The 21,208-nt window shown below is 40.3% G+C and overlaps 2 pseudogenes; both read right to left on the reverse strand.

The window, feature by feature from the left end:
- Positions 1-13,587: 13,587 nt before the first annotated feature.
- On the reverse strand, positions 13,588-14,023 carry LOC149996094 (ubiquitin-ribosomal protein eS31 fusion protein pseudogene; annotated as a pseudogene).
- Positions 14,024-18,939: 4,916 nt separating this feature from the next.
- LOC149996095 (large ribosomal subunit protein eL21 pseudogene) lies at positions 18,940-19,435 on the reverse strand (annotated as a pseudogene).
- Positions 19,436-21,208: the final 1,773 nt, after the last annotated feature.

Genomic DNA, 21,208 nt, shown 5'->3' on the forward strand with positions numbered 1-21,208 from the left:
GGTTATGCAAATGAACAGGATAAATTAAAAATGAACTTAATGCAGTCCCTTTAATGACAAGGAGGGTAATCTTAGGGAGAAAAATTGTGATTCAAGGAAAATCACAATGCTCAGTGGTAGACTATAAAGTAGTGCAGCTAACTGTCTTTAAAGTTTATCTTCATTTAAAGTTTGTTTTGATTTGAAAATTAAACTCTGTCTGTGGTATTATCAAAGATATTTAATTTACAGGCAAGAAGAATGTCAAATGCCTTGCAACTGGGTGTCTTTCCAATAAGACAGTCCTACAGATTTAGAGACTTGTATGTGGGTTATGTTACATAAATTAACATGTGTTTTCTGTTTTCAAAGGGCATAAGCTTATGACCGCATTACCTGAATGATTGTCTGTATATATAGGCCTCACTTAATCCCATCTGCATTGCTGCCTCCTGAGACTCAATGGTTTGGCTGAACTAAGTGGCTGGGTTGGTGAAGCATGGGGTGGTCTGTGGGCTTCACCTTAAAACTGGTTTCTCTCTTCTGTCCTAATGGCTTGGACAGAAAGAGCCCAGAGGTCTGAGAGGGGGGAAACCTAAAATATTTCTCTCAGCCCAAACTAAGTATAAAGGGCAAAAGGGTTTTGGACAGGTGAGATGTACCTGGCACACCTTCCTCCAAAGAAGCCCCTTTTTTCCCTAATGTGGGACATTGAAAAATTAATACCTGTCTTTTGTCATCTAGTGGTTATAGATTGAATGATGTCTTTTAACCCTGTTGCCAAATCTGTTGCCTCCAGAATACAACAAGGATGCCAGCCTGTTAAATCAAGCATGTCGTTGTCCGGGGACAGCCAAATGACCTGGAGTCTGCACAATCCTTCCCCATGTGGGAAGGTCACCCCCGCCTCCACACCCCCACTCTTATTAGGGATTTCTGGACCCAAGGGTAGGTAGAACGATGACCATGTCCAGCTTGAAGCAGCTAGAGGAGATCGAGACTTTTGCCCATTGTCTTTTATAGGATTATAAAGGGTCTTAAGTCTGAGAGGGAAGGATTGTTATTTTTTATTGTTAAAATAAATAATTAATTAGTTATTAAAAAAAAGAAGAAGAAGAATATATGAAAGGGTGAGACAGGAGAGCTTGTATGTATGACCCATGGGCATGGACTTGGGGAGGTTGGATTGTTGGAGGAGGAGGGGTGTGGGCGGAGGGGGGGCTAAGCAGAAAAATTGGAACTATTGTAACAATATAATCAATAAAATATACTTATAAAAAAGTAAGTTGTAATCTATTTTACATTTTTAAAAAATATTTTATTTATTTATTTTTAGAGGGAAGGAAAGGGAGGGATAAAGAGAGGGAGAGGAAATCCATGTGCAAGAGAAACATTGATTGGTTGCCTCTCACAGGTTCCCAGCTGGGGACCTGTCCCACAACCCAGACATGTGCCCTGACCTGGAATTGAATTAGCAACTTTTCACTTTGTGGGATGACACCCAACCAGCTGAGCCATGCCAGCCAGGGAAAGTTGTAATCTTTCTGCTGATGGAGGGTTTGCCTTCAATTTGTTAAAAAACATGACATCTGTTCTATTGCAATAAAGTGCAATAAAACAAGATATGTTTGTATTAGTTATTTATTGGTATGTAACACAATTGCCACAAACTTAATGATTTGCAACAAAATGCATTAATTATTTCACAATCAGAAATCCAGGCACAAGTTAGCTAGGCCTCAGCATCAGTATCTCTCAGATATCTACAGACTAGTTGCTGGCCAGGGCTGGGATGTCATCTGGGACTTGACTGGGGAAGTTTCTAAGCTTATGTGGCTGTTGGCAGGATTCAGGTCTGTTGGGTTGTCTGACGGAGGGTCTCAGTTCCTTTCTGGCTGTTGAAGGAAGCTACTCTTAATTCCTTGCCATCTGGGCCTTTCCAAAAAGCAGCATACTTCATCAAAGCCAACAAGAGAGACAGTCAATAGAGAGAATCTGCTGGCAAGATGGAAGTCCAATTTTAATGTAATGTAATCATGGAGGAGTCATCCCGTTACCTTTACAATCTTCCATTGGTTAGAAGAAGCAAGTCACATGTCCCATGCATACTCAAGGGGCAGAGATTACACAAAGGTATGAACACCAGGGATAATTGAAGGCTCTCTTAGGGTCTGCCACAATTAGGTGTTACAAAATGGTAATATGCTAATTCTAGCATTCCTTCTTTGTTTATTGGCTGGAACACTTTTATAACATGAAACTACTTCTAATATATTATTTATCCATAGTATAATTCATAGAGGAAAGTTAGAATAAATGCTTGATTCTTTCTTTTTATTTACCAGTTTTCAAAACTAGTAAGTTGATTCCCTTTCATTCTCTAATGGTGGGCAATTATGTGGGCATGTATTTTTGATTATGAAAATAATATTGGGCTGACTATAGCATTCTGTTTATTCCTTTTTCAGAAATTCAGTACTGTTTTAAAGGTCTATTGTACCACTGTATGTATATCTAATTCATAGCTTCTACTTATTGAATAGTATTCCACGGTTATATATCACTCCTTTTACCTGTATGTTCACCCAGTAGACACTGAGACTACCCCCAAATCTCTGCTATGGTGACCATTCTCATAACAGTTCCCTTAAGACCTTTGTATCCAGAATGGAACTGCTTGATAGCAGAGTGTAATTAAGCAGTCAGTTTGTTTAAGTAATGCCAAACTGCTTTCCAGCTACTCTTTCATGGAACTAACTTAACATGTACCTTACTTAATGAGGGAGAAAACATCTTAATATCCTCATGAATTTTATGCCATTCACTAAGCTGAATTACATTTCTTTTTTTTTTTTAAGTATATTTTATTGATTATATTGTTACAATAGTTCCAATTTTTTTTCCCCTTTGCTCCCCTCCGCCCAGCACCCCCCTTCCCCAACAATCCCCTCTCCATGAATTACATTTCTTAAGAAATTTATCAAAGGCATTTCTATCTGAAGTATCCAAGTTATTCTAAATCTCGAAAGCCATAGCTGTGCTAGGTGATGGCTGCTAAGAGACATAATCATTTTTTTTTTCTATTACAGTTGTCCCATTTTTTCCCCCATTGCTCCCCCTCACCCAGCCCACCCCTTCTCCCACAGTCATTCCCCACTCCCTTGTCCATGACCATATGTCATTTATAGATGATCTTTAACTAGACCCTTCCCTTACTTATCCCCCTTCTCTCCCTCCCCCCTCCCCCCTGATAACTTATTCTGTTCTCTGTTCAGTTTTGTTCATGTTGTTCATTAGTCTCCTGTATCGAGTGATATCATATGGTATTTTTCTTTCATCACCTGGCTTATTTCACTAAACATAATTCTCTCTCATTCCATCCACGTTGTCGCAAATGGCAGGAGTTCCTTCTTTCTTTCTGCTTTATAGTATTCCATTGTGTAAATGTACCAGTTTTTTTAATCCACTAAAAGATAGAATCTTATATGAGCACTTTCTAATCTAGACACTTGTCATCTGGTAAACTATTTAAATTCTACTGATGACAAGATAAGGAATGGGGAGGAGACAGGAGAAATTACTTCACTTATTTAGGAAGGGGTGATAGGGGCATCCTGCCTTATTCACCAGCTCAGCATCTCATTTTATAAATGTGGAAACTGAGACCCAGAGGTGAAGCCATTTCTCCAAGGGTCATTTCATGGGTGGCCTGCTGGGTTAGTGTGCTGACTCTCAGGTGAGGTCTGGGAGAAAGTGGGGGAATACTAAAGTAGGGAGAGAAGGAGCAGGCAGCTAAAGACAAGCAGCTTGGGTCATGTTAATTTTCAGGAGCCAGTAAAGGAGACAGAAATGTGAAGTGGAGAGGATCAGTCTATTGTCATTTCATGGAGACTGTGAATACTCTACAAGCAGCTAATTTAGTCTTCACCACAAGTCTTATAAAGTAGGGATTATCATTTCTCTTCTATAGATGTGGAAACAGAGGCTTAGAGTTTTTAGGCAATTTCCCCAATGTCTTACCATTAAAAAGTGTCATACTGCGATTTATAACCGGGTCTGTTGATGTCAAAGTCTTTCCTTTTAACTCTCTCTCTCTCTCTCTTACTCTCTCTGAGGGTTTCAAGGCTGGTGTGGTTAATAGGGCTCAATGCTGAAGAGAGGTCAAGGAAAGTGAGGAGAGGAAGTGGTTTCAGAAATTGTGGTCTTAAGTGGAAAAAGTCCTTCACAAGTTTCCTCAGGCTGCTGCTTAGTGGAGCGGGTGGAGGTCACATCTGCTGATGCTGGGAGCCTCTAAGGCAAGTAGAAATACTGAAATCATTTGGGACCACAGGCAAGTGGAAATACATAGTTGGATCTTGAAGCCTTAAATTAGATGCAGTTTCAAACAGAATTTTTCTGGCTTAATCATAAAGTTAAAAAACCCGTAAGTGACCAATATGAAAATGACTGTTGCTCAAGTTCATAAAAATAAAATAGACAATAAAATGAAGAATATTTAAATGATATTGATGATAACTTAATTACAAAGATAAGAAAACCATAAATAACCAGACTAAAAGCAGCTTTTGCCCAAGTACAGGCAATAAAATGGAGACTACTCCAATGGTATTGATGAAAGAGCTGCTGGGAGGGAAGATGCAAAAATGCTGTCAAAGCTGTCTCCAAGTGCCTGTGTTAGCAGAACACCAGATCGTGGGAAGGGGCATTTGGTTTGTCTAACTTGAAAGGCCACTGAAAAATTGATGTATTAGGTAGCAAGGAGAAACATTATCAATGGGCTTTTCTATTTGCAGTCTCTTCTTTGGAAAAGGATATTTCAATTTGGTTATCTTAAATAGCAGACAGTTTTTTCTCAAACAGAGTTTTAATGAGAGCTTCCAAAAAATACAAAGATTGTAGTTCAAATGGCAGAGTGACAGACAAGTTGCCTTTTGGGTTTTAAAAGACCCAGTATTTCGTGACTGTTGTAAGACCGAGGCAGAGTTTGCAGGAGAGGCTCTTTATTGAAGCCAGGTGTGAGCTGTCTCCTCTTCCTGACTGGGCAGCTGGGCCCTGAGGAGAATTTCCTGTGGTGGTTGTGCATTTTCTAGCCCACGTCCCCTCTGCTCCCACAATCTCTAGCTTTTTCTCCATTACTCCTCCTCTTTCTTTCCTCTTACTCTTTCCTTCCTGCTATGGAATTAATGTTTGTGTTTCCTCCCAAATTCCTATGTTGAGGCCCTAATACCCAGGTGTTGGTGGTTGGAGGGGTGTGAGGAAGGTCTTTGAGAGTAATTTGATTTGCATGAGGTTATGGCATCAGTGCTCAAAGGGATGAAGAGTCCAGAGCTCCCTCTTGGCCATGTAAAGATATCATGAGAAGGTGGCTGTTTACAAGTCAGGCAGTGGGTTCTCACTAGAACCTGACTACGCTGGCACCCTAATCTTAAACTTCCAGTCTCCAGAACTGTGAAAAATAAATGTTTTTATTTTTTAAGCCACCAGTCTATGGTACTTTGTTACCTACAGTAGCCTGAACAGATTAATATATTTCCTTTCCCAAGGCTACTTCCTTGAGCAGGTCCACTCAACATGCCATACTCAAAATGTTTTAAAAAACTATTCATAATTCCAAAATTTGACTTAACATAGTTGATCTACAGGATGCTATTTTTTGTTCAACGTGGCCATAGTAGAACTTCTTTGACCCAGGAATGAGTGTTCCTATTTACCCTTAACTGAGAAGCAGCATATGTAAACTTTTGCTGGAGAATTTCTTCTTCTGCAAAATAGAATGACTCCTTCCAACCTCCCAAACAAAGAACTCATCCCTTCCTTGAAAGAAAAAAAGTGAGAAAATCCTGAAAAAGCAGCAGAGAAGTCAGAGAATGGAACTTGAAGATCTGTCCTCTGAGCTAGCTGTTTTGAAGTTGATGAAATTTGGTACTGGGAAACTCTTGGATTTTGAAGAAGCCTTGAGAGAAGCCAAGTATAATTCTAGGTACTGCATGGTGGCATTTCATTATGGGCACTAAACTAGTCAGCACCCTAGGTCACCTGGGGAAATCCTTTGTGTGAATCTTCAGGGGTCAGTGTTTGTATCCAATCTGGCATATCAATGAAGAACCATAAAATTAACGAGGCCAAAGCTCCCCAGTGACTACCATGTGGTCAAATCCAAGATGTGCTTTTTTGGTTCTTGCTTTACCTGACTGCTGGAGAGTATCTGATGATGATCACCTCTTTCCAAAGTCTTTTTTAATGGCTATGTGATGAAACTCATCTTATCTATCTCAAGGTCCTTTGTTGTACCCTCTTCCTTTTTGTGCCTTTCAAGAGTTGATGTTTCCCAAGGAGTAGACTAATGGTGACAAGGAGGGTGTGGGGAGGGAGAGAAGAGGGTAAGAAGAGGAAGGGTCTAGTCAAAGAACATGTATAAATGACCCATGGACATGGACAACTGGGTAGAAACTGTGGGAGAAGGGGTGGGCAGGGTGTGGGAAAGCAATAGGGAAAAAAGTGGGACAACAGTAATAGAAAAACAAACAAAAAACCTCACATGTAGGAAAGTGAACAAAAGAAAATGTAAAGTATGGAAATGCAGTTTTAGTGAATATTAGAAGGACAAAGACTTTTCTTCACACTGCACATTTTTCTCCCTACCTGATCCCTCCAGAACTTGACATTCTGAAGAAATAAGCAATGATATAATGTTCTTTGCATGAAACTAATAAGACCAGTTGTTAGTAGAGGTTTTGTTGACCAAGACTTTGTCATGGAATGTCATGCCTAAAGGAGACATGCTTGGGCTCTGATTATTACCAAAAAGCCCTGAAGAACTGGGATTGACTTTCGAAGGTAATAAAAGCACACAAGAAAAAAGGCCTGATACCTTGGTTGGTTGTGCGGTCCATGGTAATCATTCTGGGGAAGGAAATGAAGGTTGCTTTCCTGAAAGATGGCTAGAAGAGACTTTAAGACACAATGGAAAACCTGAAGGACTTGTAAAAGACAGGTGTTTACAGGCAATGCTGAATGCCAGGTATGTGGCTCAGCTCCTGTGTCCTCCTGAAGGGCAGACTGAAAGTCACCCTAAAGGTTCTTTGTTTAAGTTCCAGTAAAGCAGACATAAAGATCGTATGTGATCATTTGCTGCTCTTGTTGTGTTTATGGAAAAGAACAGGATAAATTAAAAACCGACTTAATGTAGTCCCTTTAATGACAAGGAGGGTAATCTTAGGGAGAAAAATCATTATTCAAGGAAAATCACAATGTTCAGTGGTAGACTATAAAGTAGTGCAGCTAACTGTCTTTAAAGTTTATTTTCATTTAAAGTTTCTTTTCATTTGAAAGTTAAACTAGGTCTGTGACATCATCAAAGATGCTTAATTTACAGGCAAGAAGAATGTCAAATGCCTTGCAAGTGGATGTCTTTCCAATAAGACAGTCTTACAGATTTAGAGACTGGTTTGTGGATTATGTTGCATAAATTAACATGTGTGTTCTGTTTTCATAAGGCATAAGCCTATGATCTCATTACCTGAGTGATTGTCTGTGTATATAGGCCTCACTTAATCCTGTCTGCATCGCTGCCTCCTGAGACTCAACAGTTTGGCTGAATTAAATGGCTGGGTTGCTAAAGCATGGGGTGGTCTGTGGGTTTCACTTTAAAAGTAGTTTCCCTTTCCTATCCTTTTTAAAAAATATGTTTTATTGATTATGCTGTTACAGTTGTCCCAAAATTTTTTCCCTCTGCTCCCCTCCACCCAGTGGCCCCCCTCCATCCAGTTGTTCCCCCCTTTTAGTCCATGTCCATTGGTTGTGCATATAGTTCTTCTCAACCTCTTCCTGTCTACTCCATTCTGTCCTACTATGCTTCTTAATTCCTGTACCATTTCCCTCCCTTTCCCCCTTCCCGCTCCCTGCTGATCTCCCCCCAATATGTACCCCATACCTATAGTTGTTTCTCCTCTCTCATTGCCTACTTAGTTTGCCTTCGTTTCGATTCCCTAGCTTCTGTTGTTGGTTGTTCTGATGCAGTTTTCATTTTAATGTTCATAGTTTGATCTTCCTTCTTCTAAACCACTCCCTTTAACATCTCATATGATAGTGGTTTGGATCTAATGAAGTCCTTCAGTTTTACTTCATCTTGGAAGCACTTTCTCTGCCTTTCTATTCTGAATGACAGCTTCACTGGATAGAGTATTCGTGGCTGTAGGTTTTTAATTTTCATTACTTTGAATATTTCTTGCCAGTCCCTTCTTGCCTGCAGAGTCTTCGTTGAGAAAGCAGCTGATAGTCTAATTGGGACCACTTTGTACATAAATTTTTTCTTTTCTCTTGCTGCTTTTAAGATTCTCTTTTTATCTTTAATTTTTGACAATTTGATTATAATGTGTCTTAGAGTGGTTCTCCCTGGGTTCAGTTTTTCTGGAACTCTCTGTGCTTCCTGGACCTGTAAATCTATTTCCTTCCCCAAGTTCAGAAAGTTCTGCTTCATTATCTTTTCACATAATTTTTCTATTTATAGTTCTTCTTCTTTGCCATCTGGCAATCCTATAATTCGAATGTTCATTCACTTATAGCTGTCACAGAGGTTTCTGAGTCTCTCCTCGTGTTTCTTCCTTTTTGTTTCCTCTTTCTGCACTGGTTGACTATTTGTTCCTTCCCTATGTTCTGATTTGTTGATTTGATCTCTGGATTTTATTTCCTCACCACTTGTCTCATATGTGTTTTCATTCATTTCAGTATGAGTGGCTTTCATTCCTTCCCTGTCTTATTCCAAATCTTTTGTTAATTCTGTAAACACCTTATAACTATAGCTCTGAAGTGAGCCTCTGAAAGGTTTTTTATTTGTTCTTCTGTCAGGTCTCTCATCTGCTGCTGCCTGGTGAGCTGCGTCACCGGGATTTCAATCATTGTCTGCTTCATTCTAACAGATTTGTGTTTAACTTTCTTCCCAGGCAGGTTATAGGGGGAAGAACCTGTGTGCGCTCATCACTGACTGGTGACTGCCATCGATCGGCAACCAGCAGCTATTGGCGGCCTCTTTCACCAGTCTGTGGCGCTTTGTGTGGGGGCGGTGGTCCAAGATGGATTCCTGCCGTTACTCTCCGCTGAGAGACCAGGAGTCTCCTTCCCCACAGCCTAACAGTTCAAGGCAATGGGGGGGGGGGGGTGTCTGCCTTCCTTAGCGTTGGAATTGAGCTGCTGGGTCTTGACTGCAGCCGGGATTGCTCCCCTGACATTTCTCGCCATTCCACCACTATTCCCACTGCTACTGTGGACAGCTCAGCCCAACCCTTTTGTCTCGATTCTGATCTCACCCCTCCTACCCGTCCAGACGAGCACCGCTGGTTTATAACTTCATATGTTGGGCTTCAATATAGTTTTATTTTCTGGAATTTCTAGTTACCTTTGGTTTTGACATGGTTTTATTCCTTCTTAGTTGTAGAGGAAGACCGAACATGTCAGTCTAAGCCTCCATCTTGGCTGGAAGTCCCCCGCTCTCTTTTCTATCCTAATGGCTTGAACAAAAAGGGACCAGAGGTTTGAGAGAGGGGGAAACCTAAAATATTCCCCTCAGCCCAAACTAAGTATAATGGGCAAAAGGGTTTTGGACAGGTATGATGTTTTTTGCCCACATTCCTACAAAGAAACCTTTTTTTTCCTAATGTGGGACATTGAAAAATTAATCCCTGCCTTTTGTCATCTAGTGGTTATGGATTGAATGATGCCTTTTAACCCTGTTGCCAAATCTGTTGCCCCCAGAACACAACAAGGACACCAGCCTGTTAAACCAAGCATGCTATTGTCCAGGGACAGCCAATTGACCTAGAGTCTGCAAGATCCTTCCCCATGTGGAAAGGCCACCCTCCCCTCTACACCCTAACTCTTATTAGGGATTTCTGGACCCAAGGGTAGGTAGGACGATGACCATGTCCATCTTGAAGCAGCTAGAGGAGCACGAGACCCTAGCCCATTGTCCTTTATAAGATTATAAAGGGTCTTAAGCCTGAAAGGGGGAAATTGTTATTTTTTATTGCTATAAAAATTAATTAATGAATTTAAAAAAATAGGTGTTTCCAAAGATTTTATGCTTAACTTTATCTTACCCTTTTAGGCAATTTGATTAGTATTCTCCCTTCTAATCAGTACCAATATGAAGATGATGCCCAACATAAAACTCTGCTAATGGTCATTCTAGCTTTGCTTTCTCTAATTGACCAGCATGTCCATAAGGTTTTTGTCTTGCATGTCTTTGCACTGCCTCTTCTTTGTAGCCTTTCTTAGTTTAGCCCCACACTCTCTCTGAAAGAACGATGGATCTTTACCTGATGCCCTACCATCAATTTCCTTCTCTCTAGTCTTTTTGCCAAGAAAATGCACTTTCTAAAATATATGAACTTAAAAAAAAACAACCTGATAGATTGTCTCTTAATACATAAATTTAGTATGTTGGTATTTATTGTTGTGATTATCATCATATTTGCACTTATTGCTAACATCTTAAAAGAATACATTTTTATTTCCTCCCAACTTCCCCTTTCTCTCTGTTGCTTTGGAAACTATTTCATTTTTTGGTAAGTCATCCATAAACTTTTAGCATACATGTTAGCTAATTTTAGATGTTGTCAGAATGTACATCTCCTGCTCCTAGACAAGGACTTTAGCATGCTTTAATCTTCCTGTATTCTCCTTCTTCTATCTTCCTTATTTTTGTCATCTCAAATTTAGAGATGGCAAATCTCTCTAGTGGAGAAGAACATTGAATGTTCCTCCTACTCCCTTTTATTGAGGAGGGGTTTTAGGAGATACAAGGTGAAGACTAATGAATCATCAGTTAGGTTTAGATGCTTTGGTTGTAGTTGCCAATTACTGATTACAGATAATGTAAAGAACACATTAACCACTCTGTGTCAGGGTCTGTTAAACATCCTGGTGCCATACTGACATTAGGTGCAAGGCTTCACACATTCTTTGCTACACACTGTTTGTAGTTAACTAAGAAATAAATACAACAAGGATGTCAGCTTGTTAAAGCAAGCATGCCATTACCTGGGGACAGCCAACTGACCTGGAGTCTGCATGGTCCTTCCCCATGTGGGAAGGCCACACTCCCCTCCACATCCCCACTCTTATTAGGGATTTCTGGACCCAAGGGTAGGTAGGACGACGACCATGTCCAGCTTGAAGCAGCTAGAGGAGCTCAAGGCCTTTGCCTGTTGTCCTTTATAAGATTATAAAGGGTCTTAAGTCTGAGAGGGAGGGATTGATATTTTTTATTGTTAAAATAATTAATCATTTATTAATTAAAAAAAGAAGAATATAAAAAAAAAGAAATAATAAAAGCAGAGCAAGCTCTAAAGCATAATATGCATTCTTTAAATCCAATTCCCATGGGAACTTTCTGAGTGGCCTTTTAGTCATGCCTGCCTCTGGCCTTCCTGGTATTCTGATCTCATCTTACAAGGCTCTTAGGATCCTGGCTCATAGCTTAGGCTACAATTCTCGAAACAACATAGAATGGTCCCCTACAGCTATAGGTACCATGTTGTATATTACATCCCCAAGACTTATTTTATAACTTGAAATTTATACCTTTTGACCCTCCCCCCACCTCACCTCTGGAAATCACTAATCTGTTCTCTGAGCTTGGTTTTTGTTTTTGTTTTTTTAGATTCCATATATAAGTGAGATCATATGGTATTTGTCTTTCTCTGTCTGACTTATTTCACCTAACGTGATGCCCTCAAAGTCCATCCAAGCTGTTAAAATGGCAAGATTTTGTTTATTTTTTATGGCTGAATAATACAGTAATCCCTTCATATTCGTGGGTTTTGCATATGAGGATTCAACCAACCTTGGATCAAAAACAGTATTTTTGATCCAAGTTTGGGAATCCTTGGATGTGGAGGGATGACTGTATGCAATGTTCTATGACATTTTACATAAGAGTCTTGAGCTTCTGTGAATGTTGGTTTCTGTGTCAGCTCCTAAAACCATGCCCCTTTGGATTCTGAGGGATGGCTGTGTGTGTGTGTGTGTGTGTGTGTGTGTGTGTGTGTGTGTGTTTGTGTATAGTTAGTTCAGAAGATATCCAGCCATGTAATATAAAAAATAGAGATGTTTATTGAATAAGATACAAGATACAAGAAACATTGTATATAGGACAATGATACCTCGGTCCTCATTCAAAGTGGGCCTCTTGGGGCCTCACACAGTTCACCCAGTCATCATCAGCTGCCCTATTGTATTTTCCTGAATTTCATTGATGGTCTGAAATCTCTTCCCTTTAAAAGGCGATTTTAGTTTTGGGAAAAGTCAGAGGTTGCTGGGCACCATAGCTGAACTGTAAAGGGGCCGAGTCACCTGAGTGATTTGATGTTTCACTAAAAACTCTGCACAAGATGTGATTGCAGCTTATTCACACATTGTTGTGATGAAGCTGCCAATCACCAGTTGCCCAAAACTGCCCTCTGAATCATCCAAATAGTTTCCATGGAGGACTTAACATAAAATTTGTTGCAGATTCATTGTTCTACTTGCTCGGTCATTTTGAATGCAATGGCCACAGAGTACACATGCTCACTCAACAGTATCTACTGTCCCCACTGACTTGTACAGTGAAGTCGTCACTGTTCATGCATGCTCATTCCAATCTACTCTCCTTGGCTGCCAGGTTACATTGATGTTGCAAAAACCGTTCTCATTATACTAACAATGGTTGGACTTTTTTGGGACAGACTCTGTGTGTGTGTGTGTGTGTGTGTGTGTGTGTCTGTGTGTGTATCACATTTAGTTTATCCATTCATCCATTGATGGACACTTAGGTTATATATTTTACCTCCTCTGATCCTCTGAATGGTAGTTCAATGAGGTAAAGAATTCATAACGGACAATTATTTTCCCTTAGACTTAAAACATCATTTATTTATGTTCTGACTTTTGTTGTTGATGATGGGAAGTCTGCTGTTGTTCTTATTGTTATTCCATTGTGACTTAATTATCTTATCTCTCTGGTAGATTTAAGTTTTTTTTGTGTTCTCCAATTTTAGTACAATGGGTCTAGGTCTATATCTATCTATCTATCTGTCTATCAATCTATCTAAAATTTATCATCTGTGCTCACTATAAATCTGCAGTTTTGTTTTTCTTCAATACTGAAAACTTAATAATCATTAGTTTCATTTACATTTTTGTTCTCCACCAATCCCTCTATTGTTTAATTTGGGAGTTGCTATAGGTCTTCTGTTACAGACTTTTATTTTATTCTCCATGTCCCTCATCTTCCTTTTCTAGTCTTCCATTTTTTTGTGCTGTATTCTTGGTAAATTTCTTAGTACTCTCTTTCAATTTCTAATTCTCTCATTAATTCTGTTCAATATTTATCCAGTCTCTGAGCTTTTCATTTCAGTATTGATATTTTTAATTTCCAGGATTTGTAATAGGTTATTTTTCAGAACCATATGCTCTTTGTATCTGCTTCTTTTATTTATTTATTTTTGTTTCTCGCGCATGTAATTACTTCATATCTTTTAGGGTTTTAAACATTCTTATTTTAAGTACTTTTTGAAAAATGTTAGTTCATGTCTTTTATAAACAATTCTGGTTTGTTGAAGCAGTAGGTCAGACAACATTTGCCACAATAATGTCTGTCAAAGTGGCTGGCCATAAAAATTCCAGCACCACATTCATCTGAAGGGCACTCCTGATGAAGGCAACTGAGTTTACCATTCTCATCCACTTTGTAGTATTTCAATACAGACAACTTAACCTTCTTTCTCTTATGCTTATTCTTCTTGGGAGTGGTGTAAGACTTCTTCCTTTTCTTAGCACTACCACGAAGTCTCAATACAAGATGAAGAGTGGACTCCTTTTGAATGTTGTAGTCAGACAAAGTACGCCCATATTCCAGTTGCTTGACAACAAAGATCAGTCTTTGCTGATCAGGAGGAATTCCTTCCTTATCCTGGATCTTGGCCCTGACATTTTCTATCGTATCTGAGGATTCAAACTTGAGAGTGACAGTCTTCCCCATAAGGGTTTTCATGAAAATCTGCATCTTGGTGGTGATTCCACCTGAGGTGGAGGAAAAGGAAGAGACAGGTTAGAGCTGGGGACACAGGAGAGGGACATGGGTAGGCCACTGGTCAGAGAGCCTAAGTAATTTTTTGAGATTACTCAGCTATTCCATTTTTTAAAAAGTATATTTTATTGATTATGTTGTTACAGTAGTTCCATTTTTTTCCCCCTTTGCTCCCCTCCACCCAGTACCCCCCCTTCCCTCTGGCAATCCCACCCCCCTTAATTCATGTCCACGGGTCATGCATATAAGTTTTTTGGCTTCACCCTTTCCTATATTATTCTTAATTTCCCTCTGTCTATTTTGTACCAACCAATCATGCTTCTTAATCCTTACACCATATCCCCATTTCTCCCCCTCCCCCCTCCCAGCTGATAATCCTGCAAATGATCCCCATACCTATGATTCAGTTCCTATTCTGGTTTGCTTAGTTGGATTTTGTTTTTATTTTTTAGACTCAGTTGTTGATAGTTGTGAGTTTGTTGTCATTTTAGTGTTCATAGTTTTGATCTTCTTTTTCGTAAGTAAGTCCCTTTGACATTTCATATAATAATGGCTTGGTGATGATGAACTCCTTTAGCTTTACCTTGCCTGGAAAACACTTCATCTGCCCTTCCATTCCAAATGATAGCTTTGTTGGATAGAGTAATCCTGGTTACAGGTTGCCTTTCAGCGCATTGAATACTGCTTGCCAGCCTCTTCCTGAATGCAAAGTGTCCTCTGAGAACTCAGCTGATAGTCCTATAGGCAGCCCCCTGTAGGCAACTTTCCACTTCTCTCTTGCTGCCCTCAGGACTCTGTCTTTATCTTTCACCTTTGGCATCTCAATCACGATGCATCCTGGTGTGGTCCCATCTGGGTCTAGCTCACCTGGGATCCTCCATGCTTCCCGGACCTGTATGTCCATCTCCTTTGCAAAATTTAGGAAGTTTTCCTCATTTTTTTCAATTCTTCCTTCCTCATTCTGCACTGGTTGATTGTTTTTTTTTTCACCTTATATTCCAAATAATTGATTTGAACCCTGATTTTCTTCCCGTCACCACTGGTTTTGTGTGAATTTTTCTTCATTTCACTTAGTGTAGCCTTTACTTCTTCTCTTATGCATTTGCCATACTCGAGCATATCTGTCAAGCCTGTGAGCATCTTTATCACCACGGTTTTGAATTCTATGTCTGTTAGGTGGGCTATCTCCTCGTTGCTTTGTTCTCCCACTGGAACCTTGATTCATTTCCCTTTTTGGGCCATACTTCTCTGTCTCCTCATTCTGACAGGCTCCCGTGTTTGTTTACCTTCATGTCCCGGATAGAACTGTCGCTCTTGTTACATTGTAAGGGGCGGAGCCTTAGGAATTCATCAGTACAGGGCGACTTGTTTCACCACATTGTGGAGCTGTATGTGGGGGGAGGGTATGAGAGGGAACAATGCTGCCTGCCCAGCACTCACCCCCTTTCCAGGCACTTCTCCCACTTCCGTATGGGACTGGCGCCTCTTTAGCTGTTGCCTTGGCTGTTGTTCCCAGAGTGGGTGGGTCTGCTGAGATTCTAGGACCATGGGGGCCCTTTAAACAAGCGGACCCTGCTGAGACCTGCAGTTTCTGCCTCCACCCCATCCCCCACTGGTCTGCATAGTCAGAAGCAATAAGGCTTGATTTTTCCCAGTGCTGGGACTGTGAGCTGCGAGATCCGGTGAGGAGCTGGGGATGCTCCTCAGGTGTCCCTCCCGACTTTTTAAAACGTGTGACTGCGCTTTCTGCTGGCCTGCCACTGCTGCTGCTGCTGCTGCCACCACCACATCGCATCCTCTCTGCCCTGGCTCCATCCCTCCTACCTGTCTGGATGAGTATTTCTTTTTTATATCTTGTTTGCTGAACTTCCATGCAGTTTGATTTTCTGGAACTTCTGGTTGTTTCTAGTTTTGAGGTAGTTGTATTCCTTCTTAGTTGTGGAGGGAGACGCTGCATGTCTGTCTATGCCTCCATCTTGGTCAGAAGTGGTATTTCCATTTTTAAAGGAATACAATTTTCTGGGTTTTGTGATTATTGTCTGACTCTTTAGAGTCAGATTTCATTTAAACTTTAGGTTTGTATGCTTTCCCTGAGTGGCTTGTCCCTTTCCAAGCTGTGAGTCATTTTCTTTTCTTCGCTGTTTAGTGGTATTGACATTGCCTCCACCTGACTGCCAGGAACCCTGTTCTAGAACCAGGTTGAATATTTGGGCTGAGCTCCTCCCCCTGCATATGGGGGATACATACCTGTAGCCATTAAACTGGTGGGCAGCTTCACTCAGAATGAAGCTCCATGGCTATGCCTACTTTTGCTCAGCACTACAAGTTTTTGACTTTTATAAAAGGCCAGTGGCTACACATTTTCTGCTTATTTTTATGAATGAGGGAGATCAGCATCACCTGAGGCTTCAGACAGGGATCCTGACTCAGGTTCTCTGCTATGCTTAGAAGATTTTATTCCCTGTTACCCTAGAGAAGTTGAACTGTGGCTATTTCTGCCCTCTTGACCAGGAGACCAAGAAGCTTATGGCTTTGGCTTGTTTACTAGTGTCTGTTTATCTTCCATGGCAATGTTCATTTGATATTTTAGTATGCTTTTATTTTGAACATGTACAAAAAGATTTCATGTATCAATATTTTACTTGGAGTAGAATTGGAGAGCTCAAAACTTTCACTCACAATGGCATCTGCCCTAGAAGTGCCTCTTCTAGTTTATCTTTGTGCTCCCCTGTTTGTCACATAGCAGGTGCTACTGAGACTTGGCCCTGTTGGTGATGCAGAGGCTTGAAGGGAATAAAATTTAATTTCAAAGTCAGGGAAAGTTCTGCATGTTGAATTGGGCTTTATAAACTCCACTGGGTGTCTTGAGGCCTTTTGTCTCTGATGATACAGCCTACTTCAGAAATCTCTATTTCCTGGCAGATTCATCAGGGTGTTAAAATGTTCTTATTACTAGGGACAGTACTGATCCTCTTATTTTAGAAAAGCATGCTCATGCACTTAATAGCCTTCAGTGTCAGTGTTAAAAAAAAAAAAAAGAGTAATAGCCTTTCAGCTGATTTGTGGCTCATCAGATGATTAGTTAGTCTCAAATTTGGGTTCTTGGGCCAGTAGGTCAGTGTTTGTCTTCACTGACTGACTCCCTGGTAGAGAAAGGAGCTGCTCTGAACACTGATGGGGTACCAGCCAGTGTGAAAAGCTTATCTCAGATAATTCATAGATCAGGTAATCTGCTTTAGGTTAATCAAGTACCCTCTGTGAAGAAAAAGAAGTCAGTAATGTGCTCTCAGCAGGAAACTGTTGTCAGACGCAAGGATGTGATTACGATCTAACTTCAGTGTAACTTTGACTCTTCTGTGTATTTTTCTCATTTATCTCATGAGTCATAGAAATATTTTGATGATTGCAGTAAAGTCTATGGCTATATGTATTTAACTTCACCAAGCTGGAAGGATCTTATCCAACTATAGAAAAGAACAAAGAACCAGAGTGCCACATTGCTCTGATCTGTATATTTAGCACATGGCCTCAGAGTTTTCTTAACCTTTGCTTAGAAATGTGTAAGATTTAGAAGACTGGGCCCTGGGTCCATTGGATATCTCAGTTTGTTACAATTTTCTGCAGTTTTGGCTTCTATCTGGTTAAGGGAAGTGTGGGAGACATTGGGTGTTTTTGTCTGTTCAGCCTTCATTTCCATCCTTCTAGGAACTGAATGCTTCTCCCTGTGGAGAATATATTTTACAAGCTGGACCAGGTCCATCCTGCCACAGAGGAGGCCACATGACCAAGGAGTTAGGAGTGGGCACATGACCAAAGCAGAGTCTTACCAGGACATTTCTGCTACTACTGTCAGAAAATACTTTTATTCCACTGAGTTCTAAACTGGTAATGGTCTTCTGCCCTTTGGGACAGCACCTGTCCAGCAGGTGGAGACAAAGGCAGAGTTCTGGAAATATTTTAAAAATTAGTTTTAACTTATTTATAATAAAATTGCATGTAATTAGGGTGTACAATGTGATTATTTGATAAACATGGTGAAATGATTACAGTCAAGCTAATTCACATATCCATCTCTTCATATATTTATTTATTTATTTATTTTTTGGTGGTGGTGGTAAGAACACCTGAAATCTACTTTCTTAGCAAATTTCCAGTATTCAATACAGTACTGTTAATTATAATCATCCTGCTATATATTATATCTTTAGAATTATTCATCTTTCATAATTGCAACTTTGGATCCTTTGACCAAAAGCTCCCCATATACCTTGGTAACCGCTATTCTACTCCCTGCTTCTGTGTATTTGACTTTTTAGATTCCACATGTGAGTGAGACCATGCAATATATATACATACATATATATACATACATATATATACACACACATATGTGTGTGTGTGTGTATATATATATATGTATACATGTGTGTATGTATATATATATATATATATATATATATATATATATATATATATATAATGTCTGGCTTATTTCATTTCATTTACCATAATGTCATCTAGCTTCATCAATGCTGTCACATATAGCAGAATCTCCTTTTTAAAGGTTGAAAATTTTTTTCTTTCTTTCTCTCTCTCTCTCTTTCTTTCTTTCTTCACTTGTCAATAAACACTTAGGTTGTTTCCATATCTTGACTATTGTGAATAATGCTGCAATGAATATGAGGTACAGATATCTATCTCTTTGAGGTACTGATGTAATTTTTAAAGTATATATACTCAGAAGAGGAATTGCTGAATCATATGGTAGTTCTATTTTTAGTTGTTTTGGGAACCTCTATACTATTTTCCATGGTGGCTGTATCAATCTGCATTCCCACTAACAGTGTACAAGTGTTTCCTTTTTTTTTTTATTAGTACAGAAGTCTTTTATTATTTTTTCACAGTTATCATGCCATGAATTCATAGGGAATAGGTTCCAGAAGCTCAGGCTCCTTTCCATTAGTTCTCACAAAGTGTGCTTCTCTGGGTGGAGCAGACTGATGCTTCAGTTGAACCCAGTACCTTTCTCTTTGGCTTCCTTCTCTTTCTGATCATTTTCCTTCACACGTTTCAGGAAGCTATCTCGACTCTTTGAGTGCTTAATATGCTCAATATGTACATTAATTCTCTTGGCAAGAATCTTGCCCTTAACTTGCTTGTTTACAACTATGCCCCTGCATGCTGGGTGACATTGTAGACTCTTCCAGTTTTGCCATGGTAACATTTGTGGGGAATTCCTTTTTGAACAGTGCCCATTCCCTTGATTTCTACAATATTACCTTTCATGTGGATTTGCATGTATGTAGCCAAAGGAACAACTCTATGTTATCTAAAAGGCCTAGAGAACATATAGTGGGTACCTCTCCTCTTTCCCTTTGTGTTAGTCATTTTGGCAAATTACTACCTGAAAGATCAGTATTTCTTTTTATCTACACCTTCACCAACACTTGTTCTCTTTTATTTCTTTGATAATAGCCTCTGATGATATCTAGCCTTGTCTGACATAAAATGCACCCGGGTATGTAAGCCCATGGATTTCTTCCTAGGCTTTAGCTAATTTGAGTTCAAGTCCTGTCACTTGAGATTGAAAGTATCCTGACCCTTATGCATAAGAGTCTGGAATGGGGAGACATTCATTGAAAAGCTCTATGTGCAGATTCACTCACTACAGGCTCAAGCTGCTTAGGATGCATGCCTGGTCCTCAGGTACCCCTAGCTGTTCCTGAAGCTTATTGGGGAAGCATCGAGTTTTGGGGTGTTCAAGCTTTGAGCTTCTTTGATCAACTGGAGCTGGAGGATCCAAAGAGTCAAAGTTGGGGAAAGGGAGGGGAGAAGTAGAACCACGAAGCAAGGCCTCTGTTCATCCTAGGAGCTATTAGGGACTGGTGTTACTGTGTACCTAACTAGGAGGGTAAGCAACCAAAGATTCCTCTCTCTGGACACTTGAACTGCTTTCTGCTTGCTCACCCAAGACTGCTGAAATACCAGCTCACCCAGAGAGTCACAGCAATTTTCCCCAGGCCACACAGCCTCCTAATTTCCAGGCAACTTTTTCATTTATCAGAACACACTTCCTACCTTGGGAAAGAATAAGCATCAGTTAGAAAGCACAAGTGAGCACAGGATTCTACAAACAGCAGGGTAAGTGTTCTGTAGATAAATGACACAGTGTGTGTGGTCTGGGAGCCTCTGTAAAACAGGTGGGCTTTCTAGAAGGTTCAGGAAAAGGAGAACAGGGCAGGTGATTTCTAAGCTTTCCACTTCCTGGCAAAAGTTGTGGAGCTTCTGACTCAGAGCACACAACTGTCATGAGGCAGCGTAGGGTGGGAAGACTGACAGGGGAAGAGACACAAAATGAGTGTATAAGGCAAAGCAGATGTGAGGAGGAGGACTGATTCACGATTAGAATCTGTTTCTTTCCTTCTGTGTGTCATGTTATGAAGGGACCCCTAAATCTTAATATGAATGAGAACAGAAACACTGAAATGTCATTAAGGGGCAAAACATGGGTGGAAGGTTGTCAGGAGGATGGGACAAGGAAGGAAGTGGTTTTGTAGGAGGATGAAAGAGCTGGGTGAAGACTGATTCTTAGTCAAAAGCTGCTCTCAGGTATATAAGGAAGGCATGGAATGCTGGGCTTTCAGGGAGACCCCAGACCTTGGTCCTCACCCAAGTAGAGCGCAGAGGTCTGGGATCAGAAGAAACCTACTGAGAATATGTGGAGTTTCCTACTATCAAGGGGACCAATCCTAGCCACAATTGACATTTAAATAAGAAAGAGCACACAGAGAACAGTGAAACAAGGGTGACCTCCTCTGTCTAGACACCTTTTCTCTGGGAGGCTGGTACCCTCTGTCTGTCTCCCTATAGTATACAGTCCATTCCCTCAACCATGGCCTTGTCTTTAATCCATGAACAACTGTGTATCATTGGCACCTACATGATTTGTGCCAGTTCAGTGTCAGGACACAACATTGCAGGGACAGAAGCTCTTCTGACTTCTTCATGCCCTTTAAGCCCTTCCTTCAGATTCCCCTTTGTAAGGGCTGATATGTGTGCACAGTTTGTGCTTCTAACCAAGAAAAAACTCCAAACTCTGTCTGCGGTGCATCAACATCCTCCCCATCTCTTGTCCCAACCTCTGCCCTTGCCCAATGCTGC

This window comes from Furipterus horrens, unplaced genomic scaffold, assembly GCF_987537825.1.
Source record: "Furipterus horrens unplaced genomic scaffold, mFurHor1.1.pri manual_scaffold_12, whole genome shotgun sequence".
Taxonomy (NCBI): Eukaryota; Metazoa; Chordata; class Mammalia; order Chiroptera; family Furipteridae; genus Furipterus; species Furipterus horrens.